Source organism: Phaseolus vulgaris, chromosome 1, assembly GCF_051622355.1.
Source record: "Phaseolus vulgaris cultivar YP4 chromosome 1, ASM5162235v1, whole genome shotgun sequence".
NCBI lineage: Eukaryota > Viridiplantae > Streptophyta > Magnoliopsida > Fabales > Fabaceae > Phaseolus > Phaseolus vulgaris.
In genome coordinates this window covers 44,715,531-44,726,248 of record NC_143498.1, presented here as the reverse complement: position 1 = coordinate 44,726,248, position 10,718 = coordinate 44,715,531, and positions in this window count along the sequence as shown.

The window sequence follows — 10,718 nt, the reverse complement described above, 5'->3', positions numbered from 1 at the left end:
TTCAGTTAAGCTGAGCTGACCTGTTTGTTATACTTTAATCTGTTTTACTGTGAAAGAACAGGTTTATTCTTTGGTCTGCTGAAAGGTTTTTCACAAGTTAGTTAGGGCACCAAAGGTACAACTCAGACAGTTATTTCTGTTAGCTGAGTTGGCAGTTTTCACAAAATAAATCTGTTAAATTCAAAAATGAATCTGTTGTTTTCATAACTGCTTTTCAACTGTTTTTTGAAAAGAAGTTAGAAACTGTTTTCTATATAAAGAAAAGTCTCTCTCACATGAATTAGTGCTGAGGAATTACTTTTTTGACAGAGATCAAACAATTTCCATGTGAGAAGAAGGATTGAAAGAGTTTTTGAAAGGTTTTCCAAAGAGATTTTCAAGTGTGCTTGTTCTAGGAAACCTTTGATCTTGGTGAAGGTGCTGGTGCAGTTCTGCAGCAAATTGAACTACTGGTTTTGAGTTCTTGCATCTTCTTTTCAGGTGTAATCTTTCCTTTATGCTGTTGTGTAAAGGTGTAAGTGTTAGTCACTCCTTGATAGGGTTTCTTGGAGTGCAAGGTGTGCTGAAATAGGGTTTTTTCAGCATTGTGTGTGTTGTTCTTGTAGTGTTCAAGAACTGTTGGTTTTGTAAGTGATTGGTATTGTTTTTAGTGAATTCCACCTTGGGGTAAGGTGAGACTGGATGTAGCTCTGTATGAGTGAACCAGTATAAAAACGTGTGTACCTTGTATTCTCATCCCTGCACTCATTTCTGGTTTTTGCTTAATTCTGTCAAGAACTAAATCTGTTCTTTTGAAATTGAATCTGTTAATTCTGGGTTTAAGTGAAAACTGTTCTTCCTGATTTGTTAAAGTTTTCTGATTATAAACAAGGTTGCTGCATATAATGGTTTAAGTGTTTTGTGAACAAACTGTCCATTCATTAAAACCTGAGAAAGGATCTTTCCTCTAAAAACCTTGTGTTGAGTATTTTTGGTTGATTTCCAAGCATAGTTGTATTCTACATCCTCACAATATTAAGCTGATCTGATTTTGTTATAATTCTCTGTTGATCACAATTTTACATTGAATAAATTCAAATTGTCCCAAGACTGCTCTGAAGAATCAATATGTTTCATGTAAAAACAATCTGTTCTTTTTGCCACTGGAATACTGAAAAATTGTGTGTTCTTGCGAAAATTTTTTAAGCTCAATTCACCCCTCCCCTCTTGAACTTAGACACTAATAGACCCAACAATTGGTATCAAGAGCTAGGGCTTGTATTTTGCTCAAGTGTGTGTATGATGTCTGAGTTTAAAATGCCTTTTGCTGAAGGTGCGTCTATTAATAGACCTTCTATGTTTGGTGGTGTTAACTATGCTTTCTGGAAAATCAGGATGAAGATCTTTATGGAATCTATTGACATTGGAATCTGGGATGCAGTGGTCAGTGGACCTTTTATACCTATGCAGGTTGTCAAAGATGAAACAATAAAGAAGCCTTGGTCTGAATGGAGTGAAACTGAGAAGAAGAAGGCCCAATATGACTCTTTAGCCAAGAATATTATCACCTCTGCACTGAATATGGATGAGTTCTTTAGAGTCTCTCAATGTAACTCAGCAAAGGAGATGTGGGATGTACTAGAGGTGACTCATGAAGGAACTGATGATGTGAAACGGGCAAGGAAGCACTCACTAATTCAGGAGTACGAGCTGTTCAGAATGCAATCTGAAGAAAGTATTGCAGATGTGCAGAAACGATTTACACACATTGTAAATCACCTCACTGGCCTTGGTAAAGTCTTTGACAAGGAAGAGCTTAACATAAAGGTACTAAAATGTCTTGATAGGAGCTGGCAGCCTAAGGTAACAGCAATCTCAGAATCCAGAGATTTATCCAAGATGTCCACTGCTGCATTTTTTGGAAAGCTGATAGAACATGAAATTGAGCTGAAAAGATTGAAAGAACAAGAAACAGTGGAGAAGAAGGCCAAAGGAATTGCTCTGAAAACTACCATAGAACATGATACAAGTGAGGAAGAAGGTGATCCAGAACATGATGAGACTGTGAGTCTGCTCACCAGAAAATTCAGCAGATTTCTTAGAAAGAAAAACCGTGACAGAACTCAGCAAAGAAAGAGGTATTCCAAACAACCTATTGATTTAAATTCTTCCAATTACACGTGCTTTGGATGTGGTAAACCAGGTCATATAAAAGCTTATTGTCCAAACAATCAAAGTAAAGAAAAATCAGCAAGCAAGAGGAGTGATAAAGGGAAAGGTAGAAGAGCATATATCTCATGGGAAGAAAATGATGTATCCTCATCTAGTAATTCTTCAACTGAAAGTGAAGAAGCAAATCTTTGCTTCATGGTGAATGATGAGGGATCCAACTCTGATTCAGTAAGTAATTTCTCCACTGATTCTGAAAACTATGATCAACTGCTATTAGCCTTTAAGGAAACACATGATGAAGCAAACAGGTTGGCTATAATGTGCAACAGATTGAATAGAGTAAATAGGGTACTTGAACCAAAGGTTAAAGTTCTTGAAGAAGAACTGCACAAAGCTAAAACTGAATTAATTAGTCTTGAATTGACATGTTTGCATGCATCAATTAAAACTTGTGATAATTGCAAAAAGTTGGAAAAACAGGTTGAGTATTTGTTAAAAACACTTTCAAATTTCACTAAGGGAAGAGAAAATCTTGAAACCTTATTAGGTTCACATAATGTTGTTTTCAATAAAAATGGTTTAGGATATAATCCTGGAATGAAAGGTAATGTGAAAAAGCTGTCCAGTTTCTTTGTTCCTTCCAAAACAGGTTTTTCCTCTTTTAGTAATTCAAAAACAATGCATACTGCAACATGTTTTTATTGTATGAAATCTGGTCATGTATCTAGAACATGTAAGGCTAGGAGATATCTTGTTCCTAAAGGATTGGCCAAATGGCTTCCTAAGGAAAGGTGTTAATCATGTTGGACCCTAGACTAAAGGGGTACCATATGTGCTAAATCTGTTTTGTTGCAGAAAAACAGCAGGAGAAACCAGTGGTACCTAGACAGTGGCTGCTCAAAGCACATGACTGGTGATGTGACTCAGTTCATAAATCTGAAACTCAAAGCTGAAGGGCATGTCACATATGGAGATAACAATAGAGGAAAAATTCTTGGAAGAGGAGATGTTGGTACTAAAGACTCAACTACTATTGAGAATGTCCTATATGTTGAAGGGCTAAAACATAGTCTTCTAAGCATTAGCCAGTTGTGTGACAAGGGATACAAGGTCAATTTCGAAGCCAATACTTGTACAATTTCAAATGAAAATTCTGGTAAGGTGCTGTTCACTGGAAAAAGGGTAAACAACATTTATCTCCTAGACATTATAAAGAGTTGTTCTGAAAATGAGTGTTTGCTATCTAAAAATGATGAGTCATGGCTGTGGCATAGGAGACTAGCTCACATTCACACAAATCACTTGAATAAGCTAAAATCTAAGGAACTTGTTTCTGGTTTACCAAACATAAAATTTCAAAATAACAGATTGTGTGATGCCTGTGTAAAGGGAAAACAGATTAGAACTTCTTTTAAATCAAAAGATATGGTTTCTTCAAATAAAGCTTTGGATGTTTTGCATATGGACTTGTTTGGACCATCTAGGACTGCTAGCTTAGCTGGAAATTACTATGCTTTGGTGATTGTTGATGACTTTTCAAGATATGCATGGACTTTGTTTCTTGCTTCAAAAAATGATGCATATAAAGCCTTTAAGAAACTTGCTAAGGTTCTGCATAATGAGAATGAAAATAGGATAAAACAGATTCGTAGTGATCGTGGGGGAGAATTTCAAAATGCAAAGTTTGATAAATATTGTGAAAAACATGGGATCATACATAGTTATTCTTCTCCTAGGACACCCCAACAAAATGGTGTTGTTGAAAGAAAGAATAGATCACTAGAAGAGTTAGCTAGGACTATGCTAAATGAATCTGGTTTACCTAAATATTTTTGGGCTGATGCTGTATATACTGCTTCTTATGTGCTTAACAGAACATTGATTAGACCAATTCTTAAGAAAACTCCCTATGAATTGTATAAAGGTAGGAAGCCTAGCATTAGTCATCTTAGGGTGTTTGGCTGCAAATGCTTTGTTTTAAATAATGGTAAAGATAATATGGGAAAGTTTGATCCTAAATCAGATGAAGGAATACATATTGGTTATGCTATAAATGGTCATGCTTATAGAGTGTATAACAAAAGATTGCTTGCTGTTGAAGAATCTATACATGTTGTGTTTGATGAAACAGATTTTTCTGTGCCCAAATCTGTTATGGATGAACCTGGTATGGATGATTTAAGAACAATTATGCAACATAATCAATCTAGTGAGCTTGATGCTACTAATCCAAATTCTGTCAAAGAATCTACTGTGAATGCAGGACTGCCTAAAGAATGGAAGACTCCAAGGGATCTCACTCTTGACAATGTAATTGGTAAAATTGAGAAAGGAGTATCAACAAAGAATTCACTCAACAATTTCTGCAGAACAGTAGCTTTTGTGTCACAGATTGAGCCTAAAAGTCTGGAAGAAGCACTGCAAGACAGCAATTGGATAACAGCAATGCAGGAAGAGCTGAACCAGTTTGAATACAATGAAGTGTGGACTTTGGTTCCAAGAAAGCTTGAGATGAACATCATAGGAACCAAGTGGGTGTACAGGAACAAGATGGATGAACATGGAGCTATCACTAGAAATAAAGCAAGACTGGTTGCTAAAGGGTATAACCAAAAAGAAGGTATTGATTTTGGTGAAACCTATGCACCAGTAGCACGTCTTGAAGCTGTCAGACTTCTTCTAGCATTCTCCAGCATACAAGGTTTCAAGCTGTTTCAAATGGATGTCAAGAGTGCTTTTCTAAATGGCTACATAAATGAAGAGGTGTTTGTATCTCAGCCTCCAGGGTTTGAAGATCACAAAAATCCAGAACATGTGTACATGCTTAAGAAGGCCTTATATGGATTGAAGCAAGCACCTAGGCAATGGTATGAAAGGCTAAGTGAATTTCTGCTTTCTCAAGGTTATAGCCGTGGCAATTCAGATAAAACTCTCTTTCTAAAGAAGAAAAGTGAAGATATCATACTTGTACAAGTCTATGTAGATGATATTATCTTTGGATCCACAAATGAAGAGATGTGTGAAGACTTTGTGAAAACCATGAAAAGTGAGTTTGAGATGTCAATGTTAGGAGAAATGAATTTCTTCCTTGGACTACAAGTTAAGCAACTCAAGGATGGAATTTTCATAAGTCAAGAAAAATACTGCAAGGAACTGTTCAAGAAGTTTGATATGAATCAATGCAAAGCAATCAGCACTCCTATTTCAACAAGTTGTCAGTTGGATCAAGATTCTGCAGGAAAATCAGTGGATCAAACGAAGTATAGGGGTTTAATTGGTTCCTTATTATATCTAACTGCCAGCAGGCCTGACATTATGTTTGTTGTATGTCTATGTGCTAGATATCAATCTGATCCAAAGGAATCACACTACAATGCAGCAAAGAGAATTCTGAAATATTTGCAAGGATCTAAGGATGTTGGATTGTGGTATCCTAACAAGGTATCTTTGAATTTGATTGGTTTTTCAGATTCTGATTTTGCAGGCTGCAAAGTTGATAGGAAGAGCACAAGTGGGACTTGTCACATGCTTGGATCAAGTCTAATCTCTTGGCATTGCAAGAAGCAAGCTTGTGTTGCTCTCTCCACAGCAGAAGCAGAATACATAGCTGCTGGAAGTTGTTGTGCTCAAACCTTATGGCTAAGGCAGCAGCTAAGTGATTTTGGTATTCTGTTAAATAACATACCCATAAATTGTGATAATACAAGTGCCATAAATCTGTCTAAGAATCCTGTCATGCACTCAAGGACTAAGCACATTGAAATTAGACATCACTTCCTAAGAGAACATATAGCAAATGGAACATGTGATATACAATTAATTGGTACTGAATTTCAACTAGCTGATCTATTCACTAAACCACTTGCTAAAGACAGGTTTCACTTTCTTTTAAATGAATTGGGTATTATTAGCTTGAATTGTCTTCTGCAGTGAAAATTTCAATCTGTTGTTTTATGTTTTAACATGTTTCATTCCCTATTTCAGAAATCACAACTGTGACTAGGAAAGAGAAAGATTTATTTTTCTCTCTCTCACTTTATTGTTGACTGCTTTTACGGTTATTGACCAGCAGATCCATGCAAATCAATGTGTGGGTATCCTAACTAATTGGATTTTGTATAGATGCAACAGATTTGATGTACCAAAATCAGGTTCCAAGATATTCTTACATGAATCCACACCTGAACCTGCTGCACCATTGGAATAAAATCTATAGCATATCTGTGGGATTTGATTTTTCTTCAAAATTCATTATTTCCAAAATCTGATTACATTGCCCTGAATTAAAATTTGTGCTTTTCAATTTTGGTTCAATAATCCTATATAAACCTAGCAAAATTTAGCTCGTCCCTCACATCATCTCACTTGCACTATAAGTTGTCCAGGTGCACATTGCTTCACCACAGGTTTTGTTTCTGCTTTTGAATAATAATCTGTAATGCCTTTCTTCTAGAATTGTATGGTAATATATTGATGCAGGGAAAAACAGATTAAGCATGGCATCCTCCTCACATAGAAAGAAGAAATCCAAGGAGCAATCTCAAAGCAGCCAAGGTATCCTGGAAAACTGGTTTGCTGGAGATTCAGAGGCAATGACAAGGTTCATACATGAGACTGGCAGGAAGCAAATCAATGTACCCAAGCTGCTTGAGTTCTCATGGCTGAGAGAGGAGAATTTGATAGAAGCCAAAGACTTGCTCAAACATCAAAAGCTGAAAGGATTTCTGGAGATGAATGGAAATGTTTATCCAGATCTTGTGAAGGTGTTTTACTGCAACCTTGAACAAGATGGTAAAAATCTGGTTTCCCATGTAAAAGGAGTGAAGCTGAAGATCAATAGGGAAATCTGGAGCAGTGTGGGTGGAATCAAATATTCAGGACTGAAAGTGAGCAAAGGAAACACTGCTGGAATTCAAGGGTTCAACAAATTGAAATTCTATAGAAGCTGTGTGAGGAATCCTACTGAACCAGTAGCTAGGTATCACGCAGGTAGCCTAACTCTAATTCCTAGACTCTTAGCTCATATAATTGCTTGGCAGCTTACCCCTAGAGGAAGTAATCATGTTGTACTTCATGAGGAAGATTTGATACTGCTGTATTGCATCATGAACCAGCTTAAGGTAAATTGGGTAAGTACTATGGTTGAACATATGCTGAAATCTGCAAGACTACCTGATTATCGTCTTCCCTATGCAATATTTGTGTCAAAACTAATTGATCACTTTAAAGTGGACACTACCAATGAAAGGAATGACTCTATTAAGGCTGCAAGTGAAATAGATAACTCCACACTCATGAAAATGGGATTCTATAAGGATGAAGATGGTTGGGTTTTTAGAAGAAATGTTGGACAGAAAGCTGAACAAGAAGCTGCTCCTCAAGGAAATGAAGAAGAAGAAAATGCTGATGGTGTGCAACACATGGACGAATCACCAGTACATTCTGCTGAGCATGAAGATGTTGCTGCCACAAGTCAGAATGCAATAGTTGCATATGAGGCACCTGAGTACAGAGGTGAACCTCTGTCTATGTTTGAAAGACAGGTGCTAAGCAGGCTAGACATACTCACAGATGAGCAGAAGACACACTATGAGATGACTTACGCCAGGTTTCAACACTTGGATGATCAACTTGAAGGAGTTCAAGTGCAGCTAGCTGAGCTCTATTACAACAACAAGTGATCCTATCTCTAAGTCTTTATCTTTTATATGTTGTTGAACAATTTGGAATTAATTTGTACTTTTTTTTTCTGCACTGGTTTTTAGTTGTTTTGTGGTTTGTAATGAACCTCTATGTTGGTTTTATTTGAACTGTTATGTATGACTATTATTTTTCTTTGGTATTTTGTGCTCCCATTCTGTTTGATGAATCCAAAGGGGGAGAAGAATAGCCTGGTACAGGTTCTGCAGATGATATTCCCAGGGGTTGCTGATATGATTCAGATGTTAAATCTGCAGGTATATCATTTCTAAATCTGTTTGTTCTGCTTTAACACCTATTTTCTTTGTATATAGTTTTGTATAGATTTGGTCATGATCTTTCTTCAAAGCTGTGCAAAGCAAAGGGAATTTGTCTCCATCAAACAGGGGGAGATTATTGAAGTTGGAGGAAGCTTCTTCCCTACCAAGGCTTGATGTGTGTTTGATGAAGAAAATGGCTTGAGTGCTTTGAAGATTGTAATAGGTTTTTAGATTCATTTGTAATTAGGCTTGTAAGTGTGTATGATTGCCTTTTGCTGTATAACCTATCCTAGATGCCTAAGCAAGTCTAGATCAAGCACATGATGTGGTTAAATGGTTTTTGAAAAGCCTTTTAAAATGATTTTAAAATTTTTAAATCAGTACACAAATAAATCTGTTTTATGGAGAAAGAATCTGTTTATTTCTTCTTTGTTAAAAGACTTTTCTAAATTTCTGTTAGGGCACCAAGGGAAAGCTCAGTTCGTTATTTCAGTTAAGCTGAGTTGGCCTGTTTGTTATACTTTAATCTGTTTTACTGTGAAAGAACAGGTTTATTCTTTGGTCTGCTGAAAGGTTTTTCACAAGTTAGTTAGGGCACCAAAGGTACAACTCAGACAGTTATTTTTGTTAGCTGAGTTGGCAGTTTTCACAAAATAAATCTGTTAAATTCAAAAATGAATTTGTTGTTTTCATAACTGCTTTTCAACTGTTTTTTGAAAAGAAGTTAGAAATTGTTTTCTATATAAAGAAAAGTCTCTCTCACATGAATTAGTGCTGAGGAATTACGCTTTTGACAGAGATCAAACAATTTCCATGTGAGAAGAAGGATTGAAAGAGTTTTTGAAAGGTTTTCCAAAGAGATTTTCAAGTGTGCTTGTTCTAGGAAACCTTTGATCTTGGTGAAGGTGCTGGTGCAGTTATGCAGCAAATTGAACTACTGGTTTTGAGTTCTTGCTTCTTCTTTTCAGGTGTAATCTTTCCTTTATTCTGTTGTGTAAAGGTGTAAGTGTTAGTCACTCCTTGATAGGGTTTCTTGGAGTGCAAGGTGTGCTGAAATAGGGTTTTTTCAGCATTGTGTGTGTTGTTCTTGTAGTGTTCAAGAACTGTTGGTTTTGTAAGTGATTGGTACTGTTTTTAGTGAATTCCACCTTGGGGTAAGGTGAGACTGGATGTAGCTCTGTATGAGTGAACCGGTATAAAAACGTGTGTACCTTGTATTCTCATCCCTGCACTCATTTCTGGTTTTTGCTTAATTCTGTCAAGAACTAAATCTGTTCTTTTGAAATTGAATCTGTTAATTCTGGGTTTAAGTGAAAACTGTTCTTCCTGATTTGTTAAAGTTTTCTGATTATAAACAAGGCTGCTGCATATAATGGTTTAAGTGTTTTGTGAACAAACTGTCCATTCATTAAAACCTGAGAAAGGATCTTTCCTCTAAAAACCTTGTGTTGAGTATTTTTGGTTGATTTCCAAGCATAGTTGTATTCTACATCCTCACAATATTAAGCTGATCTGATTTTGTTATAATTCTCTGTTGATCACAATTTTACATTGAATAAATTCAAATTGTCCCAAGACTGCTCTGAAGAATCAATCTGTTTCATGTAAAAACAATCTGTTCTTTTTGCCACTGGAATACTGAAAAATTGTGTGTTCTTGCGAAAAAAATTTAAGCTCAATTCACCCCTCCCCTCTTGAACTTAGACACTAATAGACCCAACACTATTGATATTCCATATGCAAAGATAACATGTCCTAAAAATTGTATTTATGACATCCAAGAGTCACATTTTGAAAGTTTAGCATATAAATCTTTTTCTCTCAGAATGTTCAGGCCAGTTCTAAGATGTTTTGCATGTTCTTCCCTTGTATGAGAATAGATTAAAATATCATCTTTGAACACTACCACAATCCTGATTCCATTATGTACTCTCAGTGGAAAAGGAACCACACATATAACAACACAACTTTATTTCTACTTAGTCACGTCCAATGATTGTAACATTATCACAGGTCTTTGATACTCCACTTCAATCTTTTATAGGTCAGACAAACAAGGACCTATAGAGTCACTTCCTCTTTATGTTGAACCATCACAAAACTTCTTCAAATATTATCTTAGTTATGCAGGATGCACATTAAATCATTTTTATAACTTTTATACTAGACTATGTTCTCTAACTTCTTGTTTTCAAATACAAAAAAACTTATCTTAAACCTCATAATTCCCCCTTTACTACCATAATGAAATTCTCAGTGCACTTAGTTCTTAACTCTCCATTAATTTGAATCTTTAACCATTACATCTTATACTTGAAATGTATCCTTGCTCATGGCAGTTTCACTCCATTCACTTTTGACTTAAAGTTTTGGATACCCAAATATCATGTCTACATGGAAAACATTGATGTTTCATGCAACTTGATCCACTATGCCATCACCCTCGACAATCTCGTTGATCTTTCAAAACTCCACACATAATTAAGGATGGATAAAAAATCTAATGAAGCCAAACTGTTTCGATTTTGTACTTTCTATTATTGATTTCATCTATTAAAAATCTATTTATTTAAATTTTATTTTATTTTGATTCATATTTTATAATTT